We start from the raw sequence: 20,768 nt of genomic DNA, 5'->3' as shown, positions 1-20,768 counted from the left end.
GATTTGGGAGCAATCGGATGTTTTCATTTTTTTTTGACGTTTGTCAACTTTGACGGTCATGTCAGTGAATGTATTCGTGTTGTTTTTCGAAAGTGTACCCAAAAATTAACGGTCGTAGAAAAAGTATAGTATAAAACACATTCGATAAACTTCTTAAGTCACTCGTTTATGAAACATTCGCTCCGCTCGTGTCAAATAAACTCTTGAGTCAAATGCCGTTTACCGCACTTGTTGCATAATATAGTAATTCTCGCACTGTTTATAACATTTCCATAGAAACAGAAATATAGAGGCTATTTCGCAATATGACGTCTTAGTGAACAACAATGTTTAACAAAACGAAACACACACTAAGCATATTTTCATTTTGTATAAATAACTATTTTACTCTAAAGATCTTGAAAGAAATGGACCAGCGGGCGACCAGGCCATATTCAATATCTCAAAACATTTTAAATCCAGGTGATTTTACATTAGTAATGAGTCAAGCAGCAACTGGGCCTTTCACTAATAACGCAAAATTGCCACTTCTGGCTTGAGAACATGGAGGGTAATTACATTCCTCGAAAGTTAGTGTATGGTTTGGTTGTCCCTACTTTTTTGATGAGCATACTGTGTAATAGCAAATGCAGAGCGCTATCGCAAGACCACAATAGATGCAGGAGACATGAAAGAGAAGTGGTGAAATGGAAAACGAAAAGTTGTCAACAGTCTGTATTATTACCTTCCGAGCATTGGAAAAAATAATATTGTTAGAAAAAGAAAATGAATAAAAGGTAATGCAGGAAAATTGTAAAGTAAATATTATTTAGACTTATGTGATCCAACTCTCGGGACTGGGTGCAATTTAAAAATAAGATAATTGATGTTCAGAAAGCTCGCATTATATGTTAACAGAAATCAGACATAAGAAAATTTTAAAGCATGGGTTTGCAATTTTTTATTAAAAATTATCTTTATTTGGTGTTTTCGAAATAAAAGTTAAAAGATTTCTTAAATGTTCTAAAAATTCTATGGGTAAAACATCATCCGAGAAGCTAAATTTCAAAATTTTACAAAATTAAAAAAACTAAATTGATTTTTGAATACATTTTTATGGTTGGGAAAGTTAGATAATCTGTCCAAGAGGTAGTTTTTAAATTTGTTCGAAGGAAAATTAAAAAAACAATAATAAAAGTTTTGCCATATGATGGGAACTTTCTAAAATACCCTGTACAAGTATATCCTTTACAAATTTTGGGAAATTTTATTTCAAAATCTGTGAAAGGAATTGGTCGCGGGGAAGGAAAACGGGTGAGACGGCCATTGAAAAAAAGTGGGTAAAAAATTTTTCAATAAAACAATTAATGATACAATGTACTTCTCGCGCGGGAAAACCGGACTCTCGCAAGCCGGAATATTAACATTCACAACAGCACTTCGTTTTAACCATTCAGGTACCTGCAAACGTCCGATAAATCTATTTAGCCCGAAGAAGACTTTAGACTCGACGGTGGGTCCTCGTTTGACTTGGGTGGGCAGTTTTAAAATTGCCTCTTCGATTGTACAAGCGTTTTATGGTATTGTTTAGGGGTTCCATCTAAATGGCAGTACTCGAAAAACACTTCAAAACATTTGCAACCGCATGTCTCCTTTTTGGTCCGACAAATGAGAACCGATTGGGCCTTTTGATAAATTAAGCTGCTGGTATTCTAGAAAATGGGAGGTCGATGCTTAACCGATGTCCCCGATGAAGTGGTTTGATTTGCAGAAATAGAGATAAGTCCATATAGCTATTGGATAACAGGATGATGGCAGTACTGCTTTAAAAATTAAGCGTTTTCCGTGCATGCCATCTAGTTTGATCTAGTCACATTCTGAGAAAATAATGCCCTAAAAATGGCGCTTCCAAAGTTATTGATGTCAGCGGCCATGTTGGTTGTTGAATAGACCATCTCAATTTTTTGTCATAGTTAGTAAGTTAAGACTATAAAGAAGGCAATTTAATTTTAGGAAGTAAATTGACCTATGCTAAAAATAACTTTCATTTGTCAAACTCTTGAAAAACTACTAGAACTAGAATTTATAAGAACCATTTGTGAAATAGCAAATGATGCTGGCAAAGAGGTAGGAAGATTAGAGCATTAGATATGGTCTGTAGGTTGAGGAGAATCTAGTCAGCATTTTGTCAAACTTTCAAAATTGCATCAACACAGGAACGCTTAACAGTCTGTGATTCTGGAAGGGTCCGAATTAAATACTGCCACTCCGGTTGATTTTGTAAATAATATTTACAATCATGTCAGTTTCATTTCGGAGTATTTTTGCAAAATATGTATGATTGCAAGAACTTTTATTCAGACAGTTTTTTTTTAATTTATCAGTGAAATTATTGAGGTATTTAGTGACTGGCATATGATATACAAAATAAAACAGAATAGAAATTTAATAAAAAATATATAACATTTGGCGACAACACACATATTTTATTCATTAATAATAATATGTTAATTTTTTGCACTTCGTATTTACATTTATCTATTAGCATTAAAGCAAAAGCACAGCGCAAAAAAAAGCAACTGGGGAACAATTTTAAAAAAGATCAAAGCCCAGTCCCCAATTTCATAGCTACATATTATGAGACATACTGAATGGATCAATTTATTAAAAATAATAAATAAAAAAAAACAAAAGAACTATACAGTATCTTATTAATATAAATCTACTTCAGCTAATTATCTTTGACTAGTAGATTGTTTATAGAGAAAAGTTTTATAATTCAAAATTAAAAAAAATAAAACATATATTTGGGTATCATCAGCATAGGAATTAATTTTGCCGTCATATAAACAACTACTCAAATTGCATGTATTAAAAAGAGAGGCCTTAATATTGAGCCTTGGGGTACTCCACACGGAATTGTAACTTTAATTGACTCTCCTGAGGATGTTGCAACAAACTGAAAGCGGTCCGTACTGTAACTACACACAAACGAGACTGGACCACTTGAAAAACGTAAATAGTGCAGTATTGATAATAGAATAATATTAATAACAATAAAAAATATATTAAAATATCAATAACAATATAGGAACATAATATAAAATATATAAGTACAAAATTTATTACATTAATTGGTTAGTTCAAGACAAAAAACATTCACAATAAAATATTAATACAAATCCTTGGAATGCTATTTTTCTTTATTATTATTATAAGTTCTGATAGCATAATATTTTGGTGTTTTTTCATGTAAAGAGGAGACATGACCTGGAATGGAAAGATTATTCCGTCCTCTGGTACACATTGTATCGAGACTGTTATCAGGTTATTTTACACGAGGTTCTTTTTTACAAAGTTTATTCGATGTACTAGAAAATGACCTCTACATGGTGTCTGAACAGGCAGTTTCAGGATGCACCTTAATATCTGCTTTTGCTTTAGAAAATTTTTTGCAGATCTAGCACCACCATTCCATAATTTAATAGTGATTGAAGATGAGAAAATGGCACTTGATTTCGTATGTATCTTAAAGCATACAATGCTGAGTTAAGGTTACTATTAACCTCATCGATATTTCGTCGCGTAATACTGATATAAAGACCTAAGAATTTTGTACATGTTAAGTTTGGTAATGATTTAGAGACTCACTTAAGTTTGTACGCTTATTAATCAATTAATTAATACAATCAGGCTGGTTTTTTTCGCATTTAGTGTGATATTGTTTTCTAGACACCATAATGCCATCTTATCTACACTCCTACATTTACTTGATAATTCTTCAACTGTTGTAGAACTTGCAGTCTATGTAGTATCATCTACGTATTGCGTGATTCTCTGGCCCTTTAGGGATTCGGGCATAACATTAACATAAACAATGGATAACAGCGGACCCAATATCCCCCCAAAAAAGTCTTGGCATATCAATGGGAATAATGGAAATAGCATTTCCTTCACTTAAATTAATCATTGTTATTATTATTTACAAAGTTAATTAACACAAATTTTTTCTAGTTGCTTTAAGGGAAGGAAATATCAGAAAAACGCTATTCTACGTAGAAAACATGCACTTCCCGTCAAAATTTAAACTTTGCAAAATTAGGCTTGAGTCAGCCACGCATATCTCTAATTGATATAAATGTTCATATAATTAACAATATTCCTCAATTGATGGCAACAAAAATAACTATTCCGGTCGGGAGGGAAGCGCGAAAGACACAAATATGTTAATTTCGAAAATAAGGGTTGAAAATTAAGGGTTAAAACTCGGCCATACATTTTAATTAGCCAGAAAGTTCTCGCCTGCACATTTGCTAGGGGCTTTTGAAAATGTAAGGGGTACCTTTAAGGGTGAGCACTCGTTTTTCAGAACGGAGCGGAACGAATATTAATAAATCATTTGTCGACAACTAGAAATTTCATATTTTGAAGAGTTATGTGTTTAAATTCAGCACGGTCTCCTTATAATCTGCCTACTTTGTTTTACTGATGGGTGTATTACAATAGTTGACTATGGGACTATTAAAGGTTGAAAATAGTGATTTACCCGCAAAAATATGTAGTGTTGAAGATATAAACAGCCACTTTATAAAGTCTGTTCCCGATTTGCCCCCTGATAAGAATTTAATTTCATATTATACAAACAGAGAAAGTAGTTCAATCCCACGTACTATTTTTTTTACCCCAGTAACTGAACTGATGTATTGCGGATAATAAATACTATTAAGGCTAAGGCAGTAGGTTGCGATGGTATTAATATTTCTACGATCAATTTATGTATTCCCCATATTTTGCATCATATCACGCAAATTAAAAACTATTGCTTAAAATATTCAATTTTCCCGGATCAGTGGAAAAAGGCACTCGTCATACCGTTACCAAAATTTGCAAATCCAACAACCTTAGATAATATTCGCCCTAACAGTATTTTACCAACCTTTTCAAAAATCTTGGAGTTGATGCAGTTTCACTTAGATAATAACAAGATTATCCCCGTTACTCAATCAGGATATAAAGCTTGACACAGTCGTACTACAGCTCTACTACATATAACCGATGATATATTTAGAGCAACAAATGAAGACAAGCTGACACTACTAACCCCTTTAGACTATTCGAAAACGTTTGATACCGTTAATCATCAAATTTTTATTTCAATGTTAAATTTTATTGTTTTGTCAGAAGACGCAATTAATCTTTTAGCTTCATACCTACAACACCGATCTCAAGCGGTAATATATAATGTTGTAACTCCTTCATTCTTAAATGTTAATAAAGGTATACCTGTTGCCAAGTTGTCATCATTATTATGCAGACGATACACAAATTTAACTTTCTTTTTTTCCCGGTGATCCTAAGCAAGCCGTTGCAGCCCTAAACTATGACTTGAACATAGCTTATGAGATGTCCACTAAGCATTGTTTACAAATAAATGCTAGCAAATTCGCAGTAATCATTTTTGGCCGAATTGTGACAGGGAGAGATTTTTATTGGCTTACCATGCTGTGGAGATTAATAATAAAAAAATTAAGTTTTGTGATTCTGTGAGAAACTTAGGAATAATAATGGACAAGGATTTGAGATTTTCAGAGCATGTTTTTAAATGTTTACAAAAGGCATATTTAATGTTAAAATTTATATACCAAAATCGTGAATTTTTAAGCAGAAAACATAGAACAATGCTGTGTGAGTCTCTGGTTTTGTCTCAACTAAATTACGGGGATGCAGTGTATGGCCCTTGTTTAGACTATTTTGATAAACGCCGATTTCAAAAGCTTTAAAACTCATGGGTCAGGTTGATTTTTGGGATCCGAAAGTTCGACAGAATGAGTCAAACACTTCAAAGAGTTAATTGACTAAATATGAAAAACAAAATATTTGTTCATTCTGCAGTTCTATATTCAAAAATACTAAGTAGAAAGTCTCCTCCATACCTTTTCAATAAAATAAGCTATCGCAGTGACGTACATAATCTGAATATACGATGTACATACATGTAATGAAATATTGCTTTAATTATTTTTACTTTGTGTTTGATTTTCGCGGGAACACCAATCATTTTTTTTTGTTTAAGTTGCAACTTATAAAATGGAAATTCTCGTACTTTTTTCTCTCTCTTTTATCGGGGTAGATAGAACAGTATACTAATCTTTAGCAGACTGAATCTCGCCTTTTTGCCAAAATGTTATCTTGTTCTTGTTATACTGTATATAATTCAAATAAAGACCTTCATTATTATTATTATTGTTATTTCAGGAGTAGGCAAATGTTTCAATATTCTTCCTTCGCTTAAAGCATAGTTATATCTTCTGAATTCGCCTACCATTGTCCTAACTTGTCGAGTAATTGCTTTACCGGAATAAAATTGTTAATATGTTATATAATGTCCTGATTTCAAATTTGTTGTTACGAAAAAATTTGCAGACTTTTCATGTCCTTAGCCATCTAAGGCATAAGAAAAATATTCTCTAGATGCAAGTTGTATTTTTTTTTTATAAATTAAGCTGACGCAAGCGACTTCCGTTAGAACGAACCCACGGTATTAACATTTTTATCGCTAGCGTAACATATTTCCAAGAACTCCATTATAAAATGTAAGGAAACACCCTCCGCAGAGCAAATATTTTCTTAAACTTTATGCTGCTATCTTTATTATCTTTATTGCTCTACAATATAAGAAGATTAAAATCTTGGACCCTAAAAGTCCACATAACAGTTTTACGCACTTTAGTGAGGACATAACCATATTATGGATGTTTTTATGCTTGATTTTATCGTTTTCAAAGTTAAGGAAATTTGATACTTAATATATGTATTCATTTTTATAGGTAATGAAACAGCTTTTTTATAAACACTCAGTCAACATACAAGTATTAAACCTAAACGTTTTCTTGTAATTTTGTTAATTGTTAGTTTCCGGTACCTTGTATTATAATATGCTGTTAGAACTTTAAATTGCTTTTATTGATTTTTTATTTAATATCGGTGCCAAAATAATCGTATTTTCAAATGTATGTGGGCTTGTCCTAATAAGCCAAGTGGAATTGTAATATATAACTAAATTTTCTGCATAAATGATATGGAAATGCCATTGACTGTCAGAGGATTGAATCACCTCGTTATTTGAATTAGCCATCCGCGTTCCTCAAAATTTCATAAATTTGTTATTCGCTTGAATACATTAAAAAATAGTGCTATTTTCACGTTTGAAAAGTCATCATCCTCTTCATGTGCATTTATTTATATTTAAAAAAAAAAATACGAAAAACTTGAACCAAATAATAGTTAACTACAGAGCTGGGGGGTCAATATTAATTGTAAATTGTAGATTCAGAGAAGATTCATTATCTTATAATTTAGGATGCACGTACCATTAGGGAACTTTGGTTTAAGTGGATTTGATATATTACACTAGTAACATCTTGATCTAGATCTAAACCACATGAAGAAAAGGCTGCAAAAAGAAACACATCCGAAGTACTTAATAATTACAAAAATGAAACTTGTTTTATTGGTTCAAACCCTATGTCGGGCCAAACGTAACCCGAATACAGATCAAACTAGTTTGTACTAGGCCAAACTGGAAAATCGGATAGCTTTGATATTTTCGTACACACTATATCAATAGTCACTACATATGTATGATTGTACTATAAAAAGTTTTTGTATACTATTTGAATGTTAGCCAGTGCAACCAAGTCCCAACAATTTTCATTAGAAATAAGTGACGTCTTGACCGTCCAACCAATCGGACGTTGAGAAATTATAATTAGCTTGAACCATTCTGGTACTTTAAGTCGCAACCAACATATATTTTATTTCTCTTGATTTGGAGCTGGTGAATCAAATTTTGTTATTAGTAACAATACAATAATGAACCCTTTTTCCGTACACATCCTCTTTTCCTCTTGTCACTTTTTTTTTTAAATTTGGAACTATTTCCATTGGAAAATATCCACGTTTCGTTTAAAAATTCCACTTTTTTAAATGTTGAGATGTAATGTTCACTACGTTTTTTTTTTAAACTAAACACGCTGATGATCTTATCACTTTTGATAATGATTCAAGTCCAATATCCAAAACATTATGTGTTTTTGGAGTTTCTTTCTCAATTACATTGGTTGTTGATCTATATAAATCACATTCCGACATTCCATTTTCACATTTTCATCCTTTAACTGTATTCGATTACGCTTTTTAGTCTTTTTAGTCTTTAGTTCTTAAACTAATTCCCAGTGCTTTCGCTACTGTTTTCTGGATATTCATTCACGATTTTATTTAAAACTATTTTAAATCTAATGTTTTTGCTCGGGGATGCAAAAAACCTGAAAATTCCCTTTTGTCACTTCAAATTGCAAAATCTCAAAACTGCTTATCCTTTTTTTGTAATAAAATATGCAGATAAAAGAAAACACGGCTTTGGACCCTATCCGGTGTACTTGTTGTTTATATATTTTTGGAAATTATTTATAGGCCAATAAATATATCTAGTTACAATTGCTTAAGTTCCAGTGGCTAGTTGTGATGACCCAGGTGACCCATTAATAAAGGACCGTATCTCATGTTAGTCCTACAACTTACAAAAAAATATATCTATCTTAATCTACTCAGATAAAGAAAACTTTTTATTTAAACTTTGTCTTTTCCTTTTTGAGTAATTTCCTCTGTCCTTTGCGTTTTTAATAATTTCCTCTTTATTTTGCGTTTTTTATAATTTCCTCTCTCTTTTGCGTTGTTAGTAATTTCCTCTGTCTCTTGCGTTTTTAATAACTCTATGTCCTTGGGGTTTTTAATAATTTCCCCTTTATTTTGCGTTTTTAATAATTTCCTCTGTCGTTTGCGTTTTTAATGATTTCCCCTGTTTTTTACGTCTTTAATAATTTCTTCTGTCATTTGCGTTTTTAATAATTTTTTCTTTATTTTGCGTTTTTAATAATTTCCTCTGCCTTTTGCGATGTTAATAATTTCCTGTCTTTTACGTTTTTTCCTCTGTCTTTTGCATTGTTAATAATTTCCTTTGTCTTTTGCGTTTTTAATAACTTCCTCTTTATTTTGCGTTTTTAATAATTTCCTCTTTATTTTGCGATTTTAATAATTTCCTCTGTCTTTTGCATTTTTAATAATTTCCTTTGTCTTTTGCGTTTTTAATAATTTCCTCTGTCTTTCTTTTTTATATACTGCACAAGTTATAATCGTGCACAAGTTTACGTGGTTTTTCAGTTATCCAAAGTTTACATTTTTTAAAATAAATTTAAAGAATTCAATTTTTTAATATCTTCAGGTAGGCCGTTATACAATTTTGGAGCAAGGTATAGTGCTATGCTATAGTCTTCTCAAGAACTGGCAGTTTATATTTGTTGAGCTTGTTCTTTTGTGCGTTTATTTTTGTGTTGGCGTATTAACTTTTGCCAAATCATATAATTCTTGTGTTGTGTTTTCTTGTAAATTACTTTTAATATCCATTTTTGAACCTCCCTCGACTATTATACTATATCTAATATGGGTTTCAACAAAATCATGGTACAGCAGATTTAATCGAAGCCAAAATCTTGAATTGGCAAAAATTGCCCTAATATTTTTCACAATATATGCGATCTGAACATCCCACTTTAGGTGACTATCCAGATATATGCCTAGATATATTGCCTCGATTTTATTTGGTCAATTTTGTGATTGATAGTAAATCTTAATGTATTATAAGCAGGGATGTTTCTCGCATATGATGTAAAGGCTAAGAATTTTTTTTTCACAATTTGTAGTCAACAACACACTATCGAACCAAGTCAATACAGTTTTAAAGACCTGTTCAGTGATTAACTTAAGTTGTGTCCAGTTTACTTCACTATAAATAACTCCGGTGTCATCAGCAAAACTCACAATCCGCCCTTTGATGTCTAACTTTAAAAGTCCGTTAATACAGGTACTAAATAGTATAGGGCCAAGTACGGTTCCTTGAGGCACTCCATGTTTTATCAATTGAAATTCGCTAGTAACATTTTGAATTTGAACACATTGATTTCGATTATTTAAGTAACTTTGTAATAAATGGTATAGAATGCCTCTAAAGTCACTATAGTGCAGGCAAGCTAAAATTTGTCCGTGGTCCGACTATGTCGAATGCTTTAGCCAGGTCAATAAATATACATAATGATGGAGCCTTTTTGTCTATACATTTGTTTATGTTAGCCACTACTGCATCCTCTGTCGACCACGTAGGGTTGCCATTCGCACTAGCTTTGAATTACAACAAATAACACCAGAAATGTAAACGTCCCGCACATTGACATGACCTTTATATCTAATAACTACATAAATTGTTGTATATGCATAATTTCCTCCCTTGTCTAAGAGGGATTAACTAGCGTCATACAAAAGAATATTTTGAACACTTTAATGCGTGAATAGCGATAACTTGTTACGGGATTTCCATTTCAAAGAAACATAACGAGAGACACATCAAACGGCAGGAATCAAACGAGTCGTAAAAAACTGGAATGGCGGCATTTTCGCTTTATATACTTTTTAAAAGAAATAATAAAACTTTATTATTATTGGCTCTTTAAAAACGGACTGGGGGACAAGGAAATTATTGTTTTGGGTGTAAAGCTTTTGCTTTGATTGCTGGCAATAAGAATATCGATAAGAAACTGATTCCGTTTTGTCTGGGACCCCGTTATATTTTATGAACTCAACTTGTTGATTCGGTAAGAAAAAAAATCAGGTACCAAATAGAGTCTATTCCTAAATTTGCAACTTCGATGGCATTTTGTTTACCTCAATTTTCTTAGGATAGGATTTGCATCGATTTCCATTTGCTGTTCATGTTTTTTTCGTTTAGCCAGTTTTAGCCAGTCAGCAAGATAAGAAAAATAAGAATAAATTTATTAAAAATCAGTAATTAGATTTCAAGAAAAATGCTCGCACACGTCCGTCATAATTTTTTCTTGCGCATTGTTTGCAGTAAATATAAAATTTACAGGGTGGCCAAAAAGTATATGTCAATATATTTTTTATGGAACACCGTTTTATAAATGAATTTTATAAGTCTGCGTTAAATTTCATGCATGATTCATGTACCAAACCCTACAATCTCTTACATTTTATGAGCAAAAACATTAAAATCAGAAATTATATTTCGAAATAAACAGGTTATTACACGACCAGTGAAGTTCCTAAATCATCACAATTTTATTTCTGTAAATTGGGACAGTGAATATGGCGTATCTAAATGAAACCCAGAGAATTGAAGTTGTATTTTTTTTTTTTGTAATTTGTTTAACAGAAAATATCCAGAAAGACCCATTACAAGATCCCCAGGAAGCAAAATTAAGAGAAAATTTATTAAAAACAGTGCATGTCAAAGAAATTATTGGTAAGATGACGAAAATGCCCGCCATTAACTGCGTGACAATATGCTAATCAGTTTAGAACCCCTGCCAAAATATTACTCAGAATATTTTCATTAATTTGCCTTATTTCGTAGCACTTTTTATTGTAAACATCTCCTGAGAAAAAAAATCGGTGCAGTAATATCTGGAGATCTTGCAGGTCATTCTATTAATCCCCGTCAACCCATACCCTGTCCAGGAAATACTGTATTTAAATATTCACGCGCAGAATGCGGCGGGATATAATCTTGGCTGATTTGAAATTTGTCAAGAAACTGCGAGAGTAGGAATATTAAAGAAATTGTGAATATCAGGCTTCAGTAAACTTTTGATCTAAGAAATGCGGTCCAATAATAACAATAAATAAATAACTTCATTATGTGAAGCTAGTCCAGAAGATGCAAGATGGGGAGTATGCTCAACTTCGAATAAAATGATTAATGTTGTGTTCTTGTTAGTGTTTGGGCGACCTGGCCGTAGACGGTCTTTTACATACCTTGTTTCTATAAATTTTCTCTTAATTTTACTCACTTGAATGATTATTTATCTAGTCTCCATATTCAGTAAAAATTAAAATGATATCAGGAAATTCCATTTTAACCACAAACTGAACATATTTTCGTATTTACATTTTTTTATCACTTACCGATGACTATGTGTGCAAAAATATGCACTATCATAAAATGACATGACAATTTTATTTAATTATTTATTGTGTTTGGTATATAATAATGTACACTATAAAAAGCGTTAAAATACATAAAACATTAACTTTAATTAAATAATTTTGCTAGTCTTACTATGAATCTGTGAAAGTGATATTACAAGACAACACTGAAAAAATTACATTCCTACGAATTTTCTATGTTACATATTTTCAAACATCCGTTTGCACGTTCTGAAATGGATTAAATAAAAATCGATACTAGACTCGAGATGTATTATGCAGCAGTTTAAACTGCAGCTTTATTAAACGACGTTCGCGTACGATACTATCAAATAATAGATTTGAGAAAATTAGCGCGCGCAATCAAATTACAGTAATTGCGCAGGTTACACTTCATTATATGTGAATCGGAGTTTATTTTTTAATAATAGCCGTCGCCGTCGATAGTCAGGTTTTAATAATATAAATATGCTTAATGCACATTCATATAAAAATTAAACTTCATGAAATTGAGAAATCAATAAGTTATCAGAAAACTAGACGGAAAGGAGGGTGAAATGAGGTGAAAGTTGGTGAATTTAGATAGTATTATAATTATTATATTAATTTGAAATTTTATGGTCACAACAATGACTTACTCTTTTAATTTGCAACTTTTCCGCTTCATCAAATCATTTTACCACTATTTTTAATGTGGATCGATATTATTTTATCAATCAGAGTAACAGAAATTGTACCTTGTATCTTTTACTGTGCCATAACCAAACCACGGACCATAAAAATCTCGAACTTAATTAGACATAACCATGGACCATCGTAAAGTAGCACCATGGTCTGTATGATGAATATACTTTCACTATGTGGAATTGGTCCATAACCAACATTGTATACAATGATCGGCTGTTTCTTGAATTGAGTAAATTGAAATAAATTGTTTCATTTTTATTGCCTATTATTGCAAGTATCTGTGGTAATCTAAACAGTTCTACTTAAATCAAATCAGTCACATATGTTTAATAATTGTGTATGTGTTGGACAACATATTTTTTAACTATATTTTGTTTTGGTCGAAATGAAATTGAGGAAGCGGTCAGTCGTTTTTAGTAGAAGCGACCGCCTATGACAATTTACATATTTACAACGTCGCCTAGTACAGTCTTGGCGATATATGGTTGGCGTTAAGAAGCTTAAAAATAACAATGAGTTAGGAGCCTTTTAGATGGAGCGTTACAATGAATAACATCTGTAAGGGTCCTAGGTATACGCACATAGAGGGTCCACTTTAGAATGCCAGAATATCCATTATGGGATATGAACGCATGCACCTTCCAATCCGGGACAAGTACATTGACGTGGATTAAGGGGGGCAGAAGGGATTTTATTATCCGGTCTGTCCTTAGTTTTTACTGCGATTAAGTTTTGAACCAAGTAAATTGAAACAAAATAGCTCTGTTTTTAGGCAATCTACTTCAACTGACTTTGTACTTCAAAATATATTGTGCCAGAGAATACAGAAAATATATGACGGCGCCACTGGGTTGGGTTTGGTACCTCAGCATTAGCATTTTTTCTATTTTGTCTAAAAATCTTGACTCGACACAATGCAACCCCGTCAATAGGGAAATCCGATACGATTTTGAATCATGCAATCGTTTTGAAAAAGCCGCTCATTCAAGAAATTTGTTAATGGAGCGTGCTTGAGCAACGGCTGGCTGTTACAAATTCCTTGTTGTGTAAACTCAAGTAGTAATTTTGAGGTGCGTTAAGGGAACCCTTCACACTTAACCGAACCATGCAGTCGCAAATACGCAAAGCATACCAAAAATATTTCGAAAAGTAAAACATGCTTATATTTCTTCACACTTAAGTAAAACAACATTAAGTTTTTATTTTCATTAACGTTTTAGTTTTCGTTGCAGTTATTAGCAAATTATTATATAATTATAATTTTTATGATAGTGTAATCACTGAGTGTATCACAAACTGAACTTGATGAAAATCCATTTAACAAAATAAATAAGAACTAAAAGTTCAATTTTCCATTTAAGTTTAATAATGGAGACGTATTTAAATCGAATTGATCGTTAAGTAATACATTTGAATGTCTCATTTTGTTAATCTCCATGGCTCCCAATAAATTTAATTTTCTTCTTTTTTTGGCTGTATGTAAAATATTAAAATTGTTGTCAAAAATGTGTTTTTCTGTGTTTAAGTGTGTAGCATCATTAGAATCTGGAATATTGATTTTAAACGCTCTTCTATGTTCGTTAATGCGTTTCTTGAAAAATCTACCTGTTTTTCCAATATAAATTTTAGGACAAGATCCTCATTTCAACCTGTGGACACCTGATTTTTGGGATTTTGGAAATTTCGTTTTATTATTTTTTAAAAATTTTGCTATTGTGTTGTTAGTTCTGAAAGCTATTTTTAAACTACATTTTGACAAATGTTTTGAAACTTTTTCACTGGGTTCTGTTTGTAATTGTTTTAAATGGATCGTGTTCTGTATTAGGTTTCGGATAAACAGAGTTTCTGTTGTCTGGATTTGTGTTTTATTTATAATTTTATCCACCATGGAAGGATTGTAGCCGTTGTTCAGTGCAATTTCTTTAATGATATTAAGTTCTTTGTTGTAATTTTCTGTTGAGAGTGGCGTATTAACAAGTCTGTGTATAAAAGAGTAAAATGCAGCCATTTTGTGGGTATAAGGGTGATATGAGCTGTTATGTATGACTATGTCCATGTGTGAAGGTTTGTGGTAAATTAAATAATCTAATTTGTTTCGCGTTTTCGTAATAGTTAAGTCTAAAAAATTAATAGAGTTATTCTGTTCAATCTCGATAGTGAATTTTACACGATTATGTAATGAGATAGTGTAATTTAAAAAGGAATTCAATTGTCTATCCGTTCCAACAAATCAAGCAAAGACATCATCCACTTATCGATACCACCATAGAAAACTTTTACTTAAAGGATGTTCTAGTGTGATATTTTCCAAATTATCCATAAAAATCTCGGCTAACAAAGTACTAAGTGGGTTTCCCATAATCAAACCTTCCTTAGGGATGTAAATCTATCCATTAAATTCAAAATAATTTTGGTCTAAAGATACTATCAAGCAATCTAATAAATCTTGTTTAACCCGTTTCCTAGTAAGGGTGAAATTTACTAAATCTATCACATCCATAGATGCATTACTGGGAAATAAGTTTTGTACACAACATTTTGTTGATTAATTCAAACGAATTTTTTATTGCAAATTTTGGTTTAAAATCTGTGTGGAACTTTGAAATATTTATTAATTTTCTTGAGAGTTTAACAGCTGGAGCTGTTACATAAGACTGGACTGGTCTAATGGGCATATCTTGTTTATGTAATTTAACTAAAGAATATAATTCTGGCGGTTGTGGATTCATAATTGTTAAAAAATACTTGTCTTTGTCACTAAATAGTGTGGTGTTATTAATTACTTCATTAATTACTTCCTTGACTTTTCTTTGATATAATCCGGTAGGATCGTGTTTGATACATTGGAAAAGTTCTGGTTTAAGAAAATTGTTGGTTTTTGAAATATATTCTCGGAGATCAATAGCTATGACTGTCTTCCCTTTATCTGCACGTGTAAATATTATGTTATTTTCAAAAGCTGTGATTTTGATAGTTTTTACTAGTGACATTTGAGAAGTTTCTTGGTGTTTGTTGTTATTTATTAATTAAAAGTTTATTATTATTGCTAATACATGTTTGTTTAAATTAGAATCGTTAATGTCCTTAATTGCTAATTTATAGTCGATCCCTAAACACTCTAATTGAAAGTTGATTGAAAAGTTGAAACCTTTTTCCAGAAATTTAACTTCATTTTTAGAAAATTTTGTGTCTGTTAAGTTTATGAACCTGTTTTAAAATTGTAGTCAAAAATGTGTTTTTCTGTGTTTAAATGTCTAGCATAATTAGAATCTAGACTATTGATTTTAAACCCTGTTTAATGTTCGTTAATGCGTTTCTTGAAGGATCTACTTGTTTGTCCAATATCAATTTTAGGACAAGATCCGCATTTCAACCTGTAGACACCTGATTTTTGAGATTCTGCACATTTCGTTTTATTGTTTTTTAAAAATTTTCCTATTGTGACGACAATTTTTATATTTTACATAAAGCCTCAAAAAGCAGAAAATTAAATTTATTGGAAGCCATTACAGATTAACAAAATGAGACATTCAAATATATTGCTTAACGATCAATTAGATTTAAATACTTCTCCATTATTAAACTTAAATAAGGTTTTAATGTCATTTTCGGTATATGTATTACAGGTAGTTTGTAAATATTACATTTGATAAAGACACGGTGTTGTCGAAACAATTGTCATGTAAAAATATGATTAAAAAGGCAAGTAATTTATATGTGTTTGTACAGTCAAGAGGAAATAATGTTCTCTCAATTTATACTGGAAATTTTTTTATTTGAAAGTCGTAGTATGATTTATTATTCAGTGGTTTAAATAATTCTATCAATAAAAATTCGATTTTCCTTAAAATTGCCTGGAGCAATTTCCGAATCCTCATATTTAAAATAAATTGATTCCTGCCGGGAAAGAAAAACAGTAAACTCATTTTATGGCATGTCTGAAAACCTATTTGACTGTTGCGTTCGTCTAAACGCGTCTTTTCCATTCCGATCGATGCAGCAAAGTAATATCGCGTTCCATATATATTTCAATTATTTATTTCTCACGTGTCTTGAAAAAGTATATATTAAATACTGGCACCAAATTAGGCGATACACTGCACATCTCGACTTGACCGTGTTTGGTCGAACTACTCGTTTCGAATTCCGATCGAAAAGAAGAACTGCAAATCGTGAAGAAAGACGTCGACTGTTACGTAGCTGTGTTTACCTTCTTCTGAAGACTGAATATGTATTTAAAGATATTCTTTATTTGCAATGAACACGGGATTTAATTAAACAAGTTAGGTCAGCCACGGAAACAAGGAAGAAGCCCCAAACCTGTAGACTATAGACTGAAACAATAAGTTATACACGTGGTGAATTGGCGATGATCAACATTCACATAACCACTTTACTTAATACATAATTTTCATTCGATTATATATAATAATATACAATAAGGTAAAAATAGATGAGGCTTCCATAAATGGATCTATAATAGATAATTTGTTTTTATTATGGGACTTAATATGTCTCTTAAATAGGGATGTAGATGGAAATTTTCTAATACTAGTAGCGGTTCAAACAGCACCTTTATAGGAAAAATAACTTTGGTATATTGGTGTCGGGCAGTTCTATGCTTTGATTTCTACTGCACACGCAGGGCTACAAGGCTTTAATTGCGATGGTAGTATAAGGTAATGTATTCTATTGATTGTAGATTAATGGAAAAAACTGGATCTTTAACTTATAACTAAATCGAGTGCAGAAGTTCTGGATCATCTGCAATCTGTTCCGATCTCGATGCAAGAGTACAGTAGTTCAAGCGATTCACTATCATTATATCGTAAAGCCATTGTGTTATTCATTGTTTTGATACAATTGTCTTAAATTAAACTAGCTGTTTTGGACTAATTAATTGGGATTGGAACTTAACTTAAAAATTAAGTTAAAAAGAGTTAAAATCGGCAACTATTTACAAATAAAATCTAGCCTAACCATTGATGAATATAAGGGCTTATGTTTTCGACAGTTACCTTCAATTTTATTTGACTTCGTTGTTACGGCGGTCTAGTGACGTCTACTTTTAACGTTTTATTCCTTCGTTCAATTTTTCTGCCGGCTTTGTGAGTTTGTAAATTGATCCAACTTAAAAAATGGCGAAATTTGACAATACCACCGTGAGAAGCAACTTTTCTCTTCTCCTAACCAATGAACGATATTTTTTTAGGCTTAGTTGGCTTGCACCTCCCTTGGAAGGAAGTCCAATATGTCTTGTGTAGTTTGGTTATAATAAACTTTATTATTATAATTATACAAACTTTCCGTCCTTAATTGACTGGTTGGGCTAATCTATGAAGAAATTTATATTATTTCATTTACCAAAGCTTTCTTACTATTGGGCAGATTTTTTGCATAGGCTTTTGCATCCAAATCGGTTGACTAGCATAATTTTGGAAATGTATTGGATATGCCTGTCTGTTTTGATTGGTATAACCCATTATTTAATTGCTTCTTGAGTTTCTGAAGCAGAGGCAGGTGAGTATTTATAGGTTGGTACCATTTAATTCCGATGTTTGTAAAAGTGCGACAACAGGTGAATTCAAGATATCTTTCGTAGTTATGCGGACGCATTACTTTGTCCAGCATACCAAAAACGAAGCTATCGACTACAGTTTTTGGTTTTGCTCGTTGTCTAACTGAATGGGGTGCTTTTCTTTTCCAGTCTTCAGTATTAAATTTTTAACATAAGTAGTTTTGGGATTTAAGTTACGTTGATGTAAATTAGGTAAAATACCAAATACATATCAAAATAGAAGAGACCAAAAATGCTATTTGTACTTTTTCTTTACTTCTCTTAGTCTGTGTTGATGGACCAGTTGGCAAATTATAAAAAAAGCATTTTTAAAGCCTAACGTCTTTTAAGAGTAACTATATGCAATTGAATTAATCGCTAGATTTACATTCCTGAAAAACTGCGACAACTACATTTTGAACCGATGAACCGAATTTTTCATTCAACATAAAAATGTTATTTATATACAGGGCATTCCATTGTAAGGACAATTATTTTAAAAATATGAATCAGGGACTCTACGACCGCACTTTTGAATTGTGCATTTTTTCCATTGTCCATATATTGTAATTCAGGAACAAAGCTAACGCTCATCTCGATTGGATGTTTTTCGGTGAATTTAAGCGGAAATCGCATCACTAAGAGCGGTCCCGTTTTCAGTACACTCTTCGAACCATATGGCAATTCTAATAATACCTTTCCATCCTAACTCCCACTCTGTAACTCTTAAGGCTATTCTGACCCGACTACCGTCTTCTATTACCGATTTAAAGTGCCCTTAGGGTCTCTAAAAACAACCGGGCTTCGACGTCGAACACGAAAGCCTGAGCCTGTCAGTATCATGATATCGCCCTACGCGTACGGACCTCTTCAGAGGCCAGACAGTGACGGTTGCGAGAGCGAACGATATTCGCCATACGAACGATACGAACGTTATCCACCGCCCGAGTACTCGCCAACCCAATATTTCGAAGCCACCCAGTATTCAAAATGTAATTTTAACTTTTCGTTTAATTTCGCGTGTGTAATAAGTTTGCCGAACGTTCGATTTGGAACGTGTTTATCGTTTGAGAGAGTGCCTGTGATGTAGTTAGGATATATTTGAGTTGCGCATACGAATATTTGCGATACGCGGGTGTTTAATTTACATGCAAAATTGTGAGAAATTATGAAATTGTTGAGCAAATCAACTTTGGATGGCACAGGTGCACGAAAATATTGTGAGCCGCTAGATTGAAATGAAATAAGTCTCGGTTTAACTTTGCCGGATTTTTATTACAGGACTAATAAAACTAACCGAATTGACCGAATGGTTTTTTACTTTTTAGAACGCGTAGTTTTCAAATGACTGCTTGAATTATCCCTTCGGACACTGGAAAGATGGAAAAATGTTTCTGCAGTTGTCTCTACTATACGGTATATTATGAAAAATTAGACAATTCGTCTAAATTTCTTTGAACATTAGTTTTGTTGGTTGGTTGGTTGGTTGGTTAACCTATTTGCTCTGGTAGTGCAGCATTGATGCACCAAAATTCCTTCCTTCTTTTCTTTTTTAAAATTATACATTTAAATGAATTTTAGGTGTATATGTTATTTTTTTGTGCAAAGAAACTGCCATAGGCTACTATAATACTATCTCAACAACAATCGAAGCAGCTATGTTATTGATTCTGCGTTTCTTATTAAATTGCAATTAAACCTTACTTAGTTGTTAGGCGTTATTGTTGTTGTCTAATGTTCAAAATGAGAAGGTCACATCGAATTTAAGAAGCGGTTATCAAATTGGAGAGTGTATTTTAATGAACTTTACACACAACACAAAATTTATATCCGGTAACGATCATTGCGAACGTTCATGCTATAGTCTATTGACTGATAGCGAAGCTGTCAGCGGACTTCTGAACGATATATGTTGCGCATGTAGTTGTGATGTGCATTGGTTTAAAGAACATTAATGAATAAATGAAAATTGTATTTTATAGAACTTAATGAAAATTCTCATGCCGGGCTCCGAACAAAGAAAACAAGAAAGTAACATTTATGAATACTAGACAGCGTTTCTGATTTTTCAATATAATAGTTACACAATACAATCTATACAAATATTTACACGTTTACTACTACTATTATTGTTCCCAAAAATTTTATAACGATAGTTCGTAATGTGATTCTATTATAGCACCAGAGGTTTTTCTAAGAGTTTGAATAATCAACATACTCACAATTTGGGAAAAATTGGCATTACTTGGATAACAAAAATGGATATTTCAATTAATATTCCAAAGTTTTTGTTTGCCTTCATATAGCGACTGACAAAGTAAGAAAAATTTTAGATTTTAGATATTATTCCAAAATTCCATAAATTTCAATAACAAAGACTTCTACAGTTATTCTAACACACTGCCTATGGTTACTTCCTCACTTGTTTGACTATTTCCTTCGATGAATGGAATTATTACAGTTTTATTAAATTATAGGTGTTAAAAAATCG

General features: G+C 32.1%; 1 protein-coding gene across 7 annotated transcripts in view; it reads left to right on the top strand.

Annotated features, from left to right (window-relative positions):
• Nucleotides 1–20,768, top strand: part of LOC132704399 (teneurin-m) — a 582,182-nt gene that overhangs the window by 521,106 nt on the left and 40,308 nt on the right. The gene's annotated exons all lie outside the window — the stretch shown is intronic.

This window comes from Cylas formicarius, unplaced genomic scaffold, assembly GCF_029955315.1.
Source record: "Cylas formicarius isolate icCylForm1 unplaced genomic scaffold, icCylForm1.1 PGA_scaffold_7__23_contigs__length_41026272, whole genome shotgun sequence".
Taxonomy (NCBI): Eukaryota; Metazoa; Arthropoda; class Insecta; order Coleoptera; family Brentidae; genus Cylas; species Cylas formicarius.
This window is presented reverse-complemented; position numbering and strand designations above follow the sequence as displayed.